This window comes from Octodon degus, unplaced genomic scaffold, assembly GCF_000260255.1.
Source record: "Octodon degus isolate 3935 unplaced genomic scaffold, OctDeg1.0 scaffold00035, whole genome shotgun sequence".
Classification (NCBI taxonomy): Eukaryota; Metazoa; Chordata; class Mammalia; order Rodentia; family Octodontidae; genus Octodon; species Octodon degus.
In genome coordinates this window covers 4,226,295-4,239,067 of record NW_004524611.1, presented here as the reverse complement: position 1 = coordinate 4,239,067, position 12,773 = coordinate 4,226,295, and positions in this window count along the sequence as shown.

The window sequence follows — 12,773 nt, the reverse complement described above, 5'->3', positions numbered from 1 at the left end:
ATCTATGCCCACAAAAGACCTGCCTGGAATACTGCATTTAGTCTGTAGGCTGAATTGCAGGAAGTTCGTGCCTTCGCGATGGTCTTCGATCATGAACGTGGTGTATCTCTTCATTGTTGCGGGTCTTCCTGGATTTCTTTCATCAGCATTCTGTAACTTTCATGAGATGTACTGCCCAGTGTGCAGCTAAGGATTTTGTCTTATTTGGAGATTGCAAATGATATTATATTTGAAATTTCCATTTGTTTACTATTAGTAGACAGTGCTGCGATTGATTTTGTGTGTGCTGAACTCACATCATTCAACCTTGTTGGACACATTTGGTGTTTCTCTAATATGTTAGTACATTTTCCTTGATATTTTTATAAACAGTGATATTATCTACAAGTGTATTTTTCCTTTACGCCTGTTGTGCCTTTTATTTATTATCCTTGTATATTTTGTATTGCCTTATTCTTGAAACTTCAACATTAACTTGCTTAGAGTTACCAGCATGAACACATATTGGACCAAAATGTTTACAAACATTTTGCCTGAAGTAAGCCCATTTGGTCACCGCGTGTGTGTTTACACATCATTAAATTCAGTTTGCTGGAACTTTCATTGATGCTTTCTGTGCTTAATTCCATGAAAACATTATGTGGACTTTCGTGTGTGTGTGTGTGTGTGTGTGTGTGTGTGTGTGTGTGTTGGGGGTCTGAATCTGTTTAATGGCCACATGAAGTGACTTGTGAATGCTTCTATTTCTGAAAAAGAATGTGTAAAATTGGTGGCTATTCTTTAAATATTTGACAGAATTCTTAAGTGATTTTTCTGGGTCAAAAACCTTTTTCATGAGCTTTGAATTGCAAATCCAATTTTGGTGAGAGTTACAGGATTGCACTGTAATGTACCCCTTTATAATGGTGCTTTGACGAATCAGGGATTGAGCTCAGGCCCTTGCGCTTGCCAGGCAAGCGCTTATACTACTGAGCCATCCAGCCGGCCCGATACTGGTGCTTTGAGACTGTGGCTTTCTTCTAAGACGTCTAGCCTGCTGGAGTGAAGCTGGTGCCGCATACAGCGCGCTGTTTCACTGGCACAGAAGCTGCGCTGAGAGCTTCCGTGTCATTACTGACGCTGGTCGCTTTTTCCTCCCATTTCTGATGCTCTGGCTCACAGCCGCTAGAATTCTTCCAGTTTTCTTGGTTTATTTTTTAAATAACTTATGCCACGCCACGTTCCCTTGTCTTACCTTCCCTTATGTCAACTTGTGTTCTCTCCCTCTCTCCCTTCTTCTGTCTCCTGTCTCTTTCACTCCTCTTTTAGTGTCTTGAGTTATAAACTCCGAAGACTGACTTAAGATCCGTCTTCATTTTGCATACTGTGTAAGCACTGACTACTGTGAATTTTCCTGTGAACACTGTCCTGGCTATCTCCCATACTTTTTGATATGTGAAATCTTATTAATAATTCATTTCTGTCGTGTTTTAAATTTCCCTGGAAACTTACTTTTTGATCTGTGGATTACTTAGAACTTTGTTGGTTAATTTTCACACATGTACAGTCTTTCCTCTTGTCTGTGTGTTACCAATAGTTAATTGTATCTTATCTTAGTCAAAGAACAACTTTCATGCAATTTTAATATTTAAATGTGTTGTTTGCTTTATGGTCCAAGAGACGGACTAATTTGTTGAACATTTTATGAGCGCTTTTTTTGAAAAGGAGTAGTCTTCAATTCTTGGCCTAATAACTGCACATGCCACTTAGTGTCGCTGCTCTGAAGGGCCTATTTATCCACGCCTGAGGGAGGGACGTTGGAACCTCAGCTGTAATTACTGATTTGCCCCATTCTTGCTTCAACGGTGGTTTTATTCTGTGTATGCTGAAGCTCTGAAGTTCGGGGTGCACAAATTTCATTCTTTGATCATTATGTAGCTTCCATCTCACTTTATCATATTCCGGAGTATATTTCTTTGGATAGTTTTCACAGTTGCTCCAGGTATTCATAAAAACTAAACATCACTGGTGGCATGTGAGAGGCCATTAACTGGTACCCATTTTATAATAGTGTCAGCCCTCTTCTTAAGTTTGTATTCCCCTGCTGAGTTAAGTTTATGGTCCTTCTCACCCCGCCTATTTCCCATAAGCCTCCTGCTATGCCCCGGAGTTGGGACTTCCTGTCATAGCCCGGTTGCCTAGTTACTCGCGCCTTTTACCCCCCTACGTCATTTCCCTGCGCCTCCACTATATGTACTCAGCACTTCCCCTGAATAAACGAGACTTGATCAGAATCCTGTCTTGTCTCCATTTCTCGCTTCTCCTGTCCTTTGTCCCCTCTTCAATTCCCCGCTCCTCCCCCAGGTGACCTTCATTGACTGACCCACTGGTTCGGGACAAGTGGCATTGACATTTCACCATCTTAAAGACAAGCAGGACCCTGGCTGCCATAGTCCATTTCACCCTCCTCGCTTTTAAATACCATAGTTTTAGGTATCAGCTAGTCCTATGATTTTGTTTTGTTTTGTTTTGTTTGGGGTGCTGGGGTTTGAAGCCAGGGCCCTGCGCATCCAGAGTAAGAGCTCGCCTGCCGAGCCGCAGCCACAGCCCTTGTCCTAGGATATTTTTAAGATAATAAAAATTAGTAAAAAAAAAAAAAAAAGTAGAAATGATATAGAATTTCACTAAACCAAATGATGGGGATTCAACAATGGTTGTTGTCTTGCGTATTTTCATCCTCAGATGAGCTGTCTCACTCATCACAGCTGATTTACCAGGTGCACACAGAGTCACCGAACCTGACGTGACCCATCTGTCTGCTCTGCTTAGCTTTCTTGCTAACGTTCTTACTTCTTTATTTTCATTTTCATTTTTCTAACCAAAAGTCCTTGTATTTACCAGTCATTAAGGGTCTGCCTAGCAAAAAGTTATTTCAATTTTTCTTCAGCTCACAATAACTTTATTTATTTGTTATATTTTAGGACAGCGTCTACAAGGTCTCACCACTAGATCGGACTCGTAGTGATCGGCCTGTGCTCAGCCTCCCAAGCGCTGGGATCACAGGCGTGCGCCACCACGCCCCGTCTCAATGCTGTCTCAGGGGCAGAGCTGGTATGGCACACTGGGGATCGAACCCTGGCCGCTGGGTCTGCCTAAGCAGGCACTTTAATCTGCCAAGCTATTTGGCCAGCCCTGATAACCTTAATCTTTACATATATCTGAAGTATAATTTCGCTAGATACAAAGTTCAAAGTGGCAAGGATCTTTCCTCAGCCCTTCCAACACATGGTGCTCCACCGTTCCGATCTGTTTGACTGCAATAGTAAACCTGCTCATACTCAGGTCGGTGCGGCCCTGAGAAGAGCAGGCTGTTTCTCTCCGGCTACCTTGGAGTGCTTCGTTTTAATCATCAATAGAATTCTAGTTATGCAATTTTCTGGCAAGTCTTCTAGGTCCGTTCTACTTGCCCTTTCCCCAGTTTCTTGAAATTCTTGACTTGTGCTTTGTGCTACATGTGAGTAGCTCTTGATCTCAAATTTATTCAGACTATTACTTCCTCTGATCTTTCCCCATCTCTGCATCTCTCCTCTCCTTCCAGTCTTACTGCACAGATGCCAAAGCCTCAGTTGCTGCCTCTGAGATCTCTGGTGCTTGCTTTATTTTTGTCCATTTATTTTATCTCCTGTTGTCAGCACCTTACTATTAAGCTTCTCCTCCACTGGGAGTCCTCAGCACACATTTTTAAATGTTTAGTATTTACTACTTAATGCAGGAGCAGGGGCTCTGCTGCCATTTAATGAACGAACCAAATAAGAAATCTAGGCAAGGAGATCTGCGGGCCCATTTCCCCCAGCAGCTATTGTTGGCCTGCCTGGTATGTCCTAGCCAGCACGCTAGAGGCGTACATGCAGCTCCAGGCAGGACTTGCAGGCGGAGAATCCAGACGATCAGCAAGCGTAACCTAAGTGGAGAAGATGAGGTGGAGATAGTCGTTATGAGCATAGTGCCACTGAGGGCGGGGCGGCCGGCAGGCCGGGGTGCGTGGGGTCAGGTCGCTCAGGAAGAGACCGACGGGCATATTTCAGTCTTACCATGTTTCAGAACTCATGGTGTCCTTGGCAAGCGTAAAGAACGTCGAAGACCAAGCCACGGGGTGAGGCGGGATGGTGCCTTTGGGGCTGCCTCTCGCCTGGGCGAGCCAAGCAGCTGGGACGCTCATCCAAGAACATTACTCTTCAAGGTTTGGATTTTGTGCTTAGAACTCACCAGCCAACCTTTGTCCTTTTCTACTCCTCTCCTCCAAATGGAAACGAGTTTCCTGCGACTTTCCCAGCATCATATTTGGGGGACAGGTACCCGACAGCGCTCCTACCATTCACTGTAGAAGCAGACGACTTCGCTTGAGTTCCTGGGCTCAGAGCTCGGGGCAATCTGATTTAGATTGTCACCCGCATCTCATTTAGGAAAGCTTTCGGCGTTAAATTTGAAAGTTGGTACTAGGACAAGGTTAAGACTTTGGGGCTATCGGGGTGGAATGGATGTATTTTGCATGCAAGAAGAGCATGGGTTGGGGATGACCAAAGGCAGGATGCTGCGCCCGGTGTCTGAGTCTCCCCGAATTCTCGTGTTGGAGTTCAACCACATGTGATCATAGTAAGGGACAAGCGTTTGGGAAGTGATCCGGGAGAGGTGTCGGCCGCACAGTGGCTGCAGGGAATTAATTGCCTGTCCCCTTCCACCCCACAAGGACACAGGCTGATGGCCCCACCTGTGAGCCAGGAAGGACCCGGACCTGCATCTTGGGCTTTGCATTTTCCAGAACTCTGAAAACTAAACTTCCGTTGTTTACAACCAACCTAAGAAAATGCTGACATTTTCTTAGTGAAATCCAAATGGACCAAGAGAGATGTATCTGTAAATAAGGGAGAACTTTTTGAAGTGTAATAAACTAAAGAGAAAAGATTTTTAAATGACTTTTTTAATCCAGAAAAAAATAAAATAGTAAGGATGGAGCAAAGAGTATCCCTCGGTGCAGTAAATCATAAGATGTTTTAGAAAAGACTAACTTCTTAAAAAGTGAGTTTTAGGAGGAGTGGGGAAGAATTCATTCTATATTTATCTTCTGGACTGTCATCAGCTTTTCAGTGTGACCTCCTATAATCTGGGCTGAAATTTTAAAATATTATTTGGCCAAAATATATCCTCTCGATCCATTTTTGCCACAGAAATCTTGCATAAAATCTAGATATTTTGGTGTTTAGCTATTTGTTCTTGGCAAAATATAGCTTCTATTTAAGCCAAAGCCTTTTTTTGTTTGCTTCATTTTGGTTTTTTGTTGGTTTTTTTTTTTTTTTCTTTCGGAACTGGGGATTGAATTCAGGCCCTTGCGCTTGCCAGGGAAGTGCTTATTCCACTGAGCCATCTTCCTGGCCCAAGCCAAGTGTTGGGGAAACACTATTAACTATCAAAGGTTTAGAGTTTCCCTGCAGTTAGGGCAGTCACTGAAAGGCACACACAGAAGACACATGGGACTAGAGTTTCACTCTGTGGATGTGCTTTAAAACTTATGTGCCTACTTCAAAGTTTTAGAAGAAAATTAGAATTAGGCACGTAGAATTGTGTGATGTTTAAAATGTTTTAAATGGGGGCCAGGGAGATGGCTCAGTGGAATAAGCACTTCCCTGGCAAGCACAAGAGCCTGAGTTCAATCCCCGGCTCCGCCAGAAAAATAAATAAATAAACAAATAAATAAATAAATAAAATGTTTTAAATGGATCCTGATGAATTTTTATGTTCCCTTCCCCGTTCTCATCTTCCTCTGTCCTCAAATCCCTCCCCACTTCTGCAGAGTTTACCCTCCTGTTTCCTGTCATCTCTATTCCACTTTGCTCTTTAAATTATTTACATTTTGAGTGTCTCATGTAAGAGAAACCATGTACTATTTAACCTCCTGTGTCTGATTTACATCGTGCAGCACCATAGTCTCAAGTGCATCTATTTTCCTTCAGAAGGCTCCAATTTATCCTTCTGTGGGGCCGAATAGTACGGTCCCTGAAAAGACTCCAAACACACCTGCATACACTGTGCTCTGGGGAAGAATGCTGTCTGTTTTTTTTTTTTTTTTTTTTTTTTTGCGTAACCAGGGATTGAACTCAGGCCCTTGTGCTTGCCAGGGAAGCACTCATTCCACTGAGCCATCTCCCCAGCCCCATGAATTTAAATTTTATAGTGCGGATTTTTTCTTCTCAATCAAACTGGGGCCTCCCTGCATAGTAGGCACCTGCTCTAGCATGGAGCTGTGCCTCAGATCTATCACAGACCAGGAGAGTAATGTTCTTTTGACTCCTAAAACAGGTACAAATAAAATGAAATGAAGTAAAATAAAATAAAACTAATGGTGATTCACAATGTGGGACGTATTTCATGCCCAAATATTTTGTTAATCTTTTAAGTTGCCTGGTCAGGGCCAGCCAGATAGCTCAGCGGACTAAAGAGCCTACTTAGGCAAGCGCCAGGGGACTGGGGTTCGATCCCCATGTCATGTCAGCCCTGCCCTCTGGAGCGAGCTGAGACAGCTATTGAGATGGGTGTTCTGGCACACAGCTGAAATCCCAGCGACTGGGAAGCTGAAAACAAGAGGGTTACTATGAGTCTGGTCTGCACAGTGAGACCCTCTAGACCCTGTACTGAATACATTCTTTAAAATAACCCTTAGGTTGCCTGGTCATACTCATCTCTGGTCGTGCTGATATTTTCAAGGTCTGTTATTTGGTTGCCCCAGGAAACAGGCTTATGCCACCTTGAAAACTCGCGACATCTGGCCTTCCCCCGGCCTGGCTCTGCTGGCTGATGCTTCTGTTGGCTCCTGCCCACGGCCATGCAGTTGTTCCTCCACTACACATGGAGGAGCCGTGGGCCCTGTTACTAGCAACCGCGTTATTCAGTCTTATGTGTATAAAAAGCCTGTGAATCTGGAAGCTGACATGTCTTTATTAAAAGAAAACATTTTTAACTAACACAAGACAAATTTAAGTTGAATTTCAGGCTAATTTTTGGATTCTGGACCCAAACACGCTTTGATGTAGGCCAGTGGCTGGAGTTTTCAGCAAACCTTTTTTCATCTGACTGACCTGAAAGTCAAGTTCAAGCCAAGAGTACATCCTGAAGGTGGCCTCTGGAGGTGGGTGACGTGGCCCCAGAGTCTGGGCCCTCATGGTCTCCGGGGCTTCCCACTCCATACCTGCATGACGGGTGAAGCCCTCCATGCCCCCCTCCAGCACTTTTCCTTGGCATTTTTAGCTTCCAGGCACTTATTTAACACTCTCAGCTCTGAGGGAACGATTTTGAGATAGTAGTTCTATTTCTCCAGTACTTCAAGAATCCTGAACTAGGACATTTTTCACACGTGTGTCCTCAAAACTGTTGCAGAAGGCGCATCTTGCTCACCTTTGCGATCTAATTTTCCTGTCCACTGTCCTACAAGATGCTGGTTGGCCAACAAGACCGTGGCCAGCCAGGACTTCACGCTGCCATGGTCACTCAGTGGCAGAATTCAGCTCCGAGACCAAAGCCAATTTCTCAGAGCCTTCATTGAATCCCATGGTGCAAGCTTGAACAAATCTCATCCTGTGTCTCTTGCTGTCCTTCCTTTGCCCCAGAACGGAGCTCTCTGTCCTGTACCCGAGCCTGAAGGCTAAGGTCAGAGGGGATGTTTTGCCCCAGGGTATTCTCCAGTCCGCAGCCACAGGAGGCCATGGGCTCTCGTGGGCTGATTCCCAACTCTATCGGGTTCTTGCTACTGTGTGAACTCAGGTTCTCAGTAGGATGACTTTTTAATCTCTCTCCTTCCTGTCTTTTGCTTTGCCCTCTGTTTTCATCTTTTCTTTTTGTCTTCTAAATAATAATTTTTTAATATTTTATTTTATTTTATTTATTTTTTTGGCGGAACCAGGGATTGAACTCAGGCCCTTGTGCTTGCCAGGCAAGTGCTTATTCTACTGAGTCATCTCCCTGGCCCCTAAATAATATTTTTTTTTTTTGCAGAACCGGGGATTGAACTCAGGCCCTTGCGCTTGCCAGGAAAGAGCTTATTCCACTGAGCCATCTCCCCGGCCCAATAATTTTTGAATAAATTTTTAATTAAGTTCATTGGATTAGCCATAGGACTACTGGATTGTATTGGATTATTTTGCTGAATTCACACACCTACAAAATTTAAATGGCAATGGAATACCCACCTCTGACAAAACTAAACAAAAAGGGGATACAAAGGAAGGACCATTTTGCATCTGTATATACAGTATAGTTAGGATAGATATACAACTACTTTCTCTCAATTCAATAAGAAGAAAGATTTATACTAATAATGTTTGGATAGGATATCATGTCTGCATCTTGTACTCTGAATAACTACTACGAAGACAACAATATGCAATGTATTAATTATGTAACTGTCCTACGAACCTGTTTTGAAACTATCTCATTGCTATTTGTTTCTCAATAAAATCAAGAAAAGTTCATTGTTAGAGTTCAGATTTGCATAATGATCATATTCGTTATAGGGAATTTGCTCCTCCACATGATGTGTCTTGATTCCTCTTTTCTCCCAATCCCCTCTCCTCCCCTCGACCCCTCTTCCCCTCCCTCTTTCCAAAGCTTTGTTTCCATTATATCCCTTTGTTAAAATCTTTTTTCACTTTCATTTCCCCTCCCTTTCCCCTTTTCCCCACCCTAAGTTTTCTTTTCTTTTAAACACTTTCTTCCCATTCTGTAACATCCATTGTACATCTGGGTCCTTATTTACCCTTTCAGTGCAGTTCTCAAATCAGGGGGACAATGTGATGTTCACAGCAGGAAAACAACCAGCAACAAGTGCTGGAGGGGCTGTGGGGGAAGAGGAACCCTTCCCACCACTGATGGGCGTGCAGGCCGGTATAACCACTGTGGAAATCAGTGCAGAAATTCCTCAAAATACTAGGACTGGAGGTCCCATTCCACCCAGCTATTCCCCTTCTGGGTATCTTTCTCAAGAAAATTAAATAGAATTTGATTCCCCTATTATGCCAAAATCTTAGTCTGAGAATGGTTTCCATCAGCACATTTGGTAAGAGGATGGACTCATCTTGAGCCACATGGCTTCAACCTCGAGTGAGCAGGAATTCCAGGCTCTTCCTGAGGCAGTGGTGACTCTCCCCACCCTGGCCTTCCTTTATCCTGGAACCTACGTCCCAGAGGACCCTGAGTCTGACCCTTGGAGTTTCCTAGGCACCTCCTAGGCATGTACACCTCGTAAGAAAAGGTGAGAAGGGTGGTCCTTAATGCCTGCCCCCTTTACTGTCCTAGGCTTTCCCACTGTGCTCATGGCCTGCTGCTCCTTTCTAGAACATTCCTGCCTGGAAGCATGTTTCTCCATGCCTGTTTTCCCATCACACTTAGAGGTTAGAAATGTATCTCGATCATCCATTGTCTTTCAGCATAAGCCGCTCATGACCGGCATAATAAGTAAGGCCCTATGTACATGAAAACAATATTTTGATAGTATTTAGAAAGGTTTGCAAAATAGAAGATCCTGCCAGGCACAGTTCCACACTATAGAGGCTGCAGCATACAGAGGCGCGGCCTTCTGAGCGGGCTGTGCAGAGCCAGCAGGGCCTCCCTGCTCTCGCCTCACTGTGGGGCCCGTGGCCCACCTGCCCCCACGGCGGCTTTGGGGGCTTGAGGTCTGCCATCTTTAACATTATGCGCAGTGAGACGGATCAACAAGCAGAGTTAAGATCTACAATAAAAGTCACATCGCCAGGCTGGGGAGACAGCTCGGTGATCTAAGTGCCTGCCTGGCAAGTGCAAAGACCAGGCTTTGATCCCTGGTATCGCATGCTGTGCTGGCCCTGAAGCCCCAAGTGCCTTGATGTCCTGAAGTGACTCAAAACTCAGATCCTTCATTTTGAGTTTGGGAAGGAGCCAGGCCCCTGAATACGGTGGGTGAGGACACAGCTTCACACTTCTATGTGTCTGCCCTTCTGTTGGGTGACGCTCGGTGAGATTGCCAAAATTTGACCACACCTCATAAAGCCACTCATGCCTCCGAGTGAAAAATGGTCCCTGGGCTCAGTCCCCTCTGCAGAGCTGCACGGGGAAATAGAGCCCGGGCCCTGCCACTAGCGACCCCTGGCTCTGCCTGGCTCTCGAAGCGGGCTGAGGAGGGTGTGCTGTGCCATTGCCAGAGGCTGGCACGGCCTGCAGAACAGCCTGGAGCCGCTTCCCTCCTCCTGTCCCTTAAACTGCTGGACACGTAAGTGTTTTCCAGAGGATGCTATCGGGATAGGTCTGAGCAGGACTGGTCCACAGCGAAAAGATAAATTCATGAAATATCTTAAAATATTAGAATGTGTACCTAGCAACAAAAAGATTCAGACTCTTACTTTTAACTGAATAAATTAACCTAGCAAGAAAGTTCAATAGAGAAAAGCCCTGTAGTATCAGAAATGTAAAAACTATGTCAGAATACTTTTCCTGTGTTGCCTGTGAGACAAGAAAACTCAAAAAATAAAGAAGAAAAGAAAAAGAAAACTCAATCACACACAGTTCCTATGTCCCAAAGTAGCTGGGGTGGGTTAAACCTGTCAATGAAGCAGAAATAGTGGGAATAGGACCCCTGGGCATCTGTCCCCTCCCAAGCATACAGATCACGAAGTCTGAATAAACCCATCCAGCCCTCATTTCGGCCCTAGGGCTGTTGATCACACAGCAAAAAACGCAAGTGCACAATTGCATTTACACTACATTTATAAACTGTATCCAGGACACAGCTCACAAAATAACAAGAAGCAAACCATAAAGTTCCTGAAACATTTAAGAATTACAGGAACTTCCTAAGAGAGAAACAACAATGTCGTGCTTTGTCTAACACCACTAAAGGTTGCACTCAGAGTTGTTTGGCCCGGTGTGTGAGTGTGGTGGGCCCATTCATTCTGAGGATGTTGGCTCAAGTCCTACATGGGACGACGGAGCTGCCAGGGCGGTGTGATCCCCCATTTCCACCTGCCTGGGCCACCTGGAGGACAGGAAGCAGGGGGCACGTATGGCTCATGGGCCGGGGCCTGCTGAGCTGGGAGATCACCTGCAGTGGTCCCACATGAGCAAGCTGAGAGGGACCAGTTGGCTGTACAATCTGCATCCACAGACAAGAGGCAGAGCCAGGGGCCCAAGGAGCAGACGCCCCCATCAGCTGCTCTGCTCTTGCTTCTTCACTGAGACACACTGGGAGAAGAACGCTGTACTGACCTTACCCAGTACTCCATGGGGCGACTGTCCCGGCCACCCACTGATACTGGAAGACGACTTGCTGGTTCCATGCACTGGGCACATGCAGACAAGGCCCTCCTCGGTCTCTCCCGAGGTCACAGGGCTGTTGCCATCAATGATGAAATGAGTCTCAGTCCATAAGCCCCAAGTGGACCACACCAGAAGGTGACAGTACAAGAAATGAGTCCGATGGAGGATGACTATTAAGTCACAAGGGTGGAGCCCTCTTGAGTGAGATTAGAGCTTTCTAATTATTAACACCTATTAATTGCAATTTTGTTTTCAATTTACTAGTTTTCTCTGATGGTTGAGGGCTACCACTGACATGCAAAGATCCAGTTACACCCAGAGCTGTTAAATTCCCCAGCTAAGTGACCATGGCACACAGAGCAAAGACGAGGCTCTGTGAGGAGGCGGTGCGTCCCTCGTGCACCTGCTCACTAAGGAATGAGTGAGGGGCACAGTCTCTCGACTGTCCCCATGTGGAAGGTAGGCGTCATCTGACAAGCGCGCACCAGCACCCCCACTACCCCAAGCCCTCGCAACCCCTCATCAGCAGGAGACCTCTCCCTTCAGTGTAGACACTGCTGGAGGCTGAACGTCACATCTTTGCTGTGATTCAGCCATCGAACGACGAGGCCGCTTCAGCGCTGTAGAGAAAGGAGGGAAAATGCTCCTTCCAAACCCGCACAGACTGTTCATGGGTGCCCAGAACTGGAGAACTGCGTCCTTACGCGCAGTCTGTCCCTGTGTGACTCTGCGCACAGATGCTGAGAACCACCAGCCAGCCTCACTGTAGTGCTTAGTCTTCCAAAAATATTGGAAAGTGTGGCACCCGGTCACGGAACTCCTTGTATCTTGTTAGTAGTAAAATAAGAGCATCCGAAATGGGCCAAGGCTGCACAGTCCTGCCGCAGTTTAGAGAGTAGGCTGTCAGTACTCCCTACATTACTAAAAGGCGAGACAAAGGCAAATTTGTGTCTTGTCAAATTAGAGAGCGAATTCCAGGAAGGACTCAACCAATTAGGTGAATCCACCCTTACAATTCCGATTTCCTACAATCACTTTGGGCACCAAAAGCGGGCTTGGTGAGGGCTCCTGAGAGCATCCACGCCACAGCTCGCAGGACCGGCAGCCGCAGAGCCCACGGCGGCCTCTGCACACTGGAGAGCCGAGGACCCAGCCGCTGCTCGGCCCAGAGAGCTGGAAGCCGCAGAACAACCGGGACCGAGGACGCAGCCCAGCCCAGGGCTGGAGGCCTAAAGCTTGCTGGAGAGTCGCGGGCGTGAATCCACGTGAAAGGCTGAAGGACCTGGAGTCTGATGTCCACAGGTGATGGCAGCAGGGAAAGGCACACGGCTCCAACTGAAGAGCGTTCCAGGGGGCAGCCTGACCTCCGCCTCCCCTTCCACTTTCATTCCATGCCTCTCTGCAAGCCTACTGCATGGTGCCGCCCACAGTGGCAGCGGGGGGGGGGGGGGGGGGGGGGG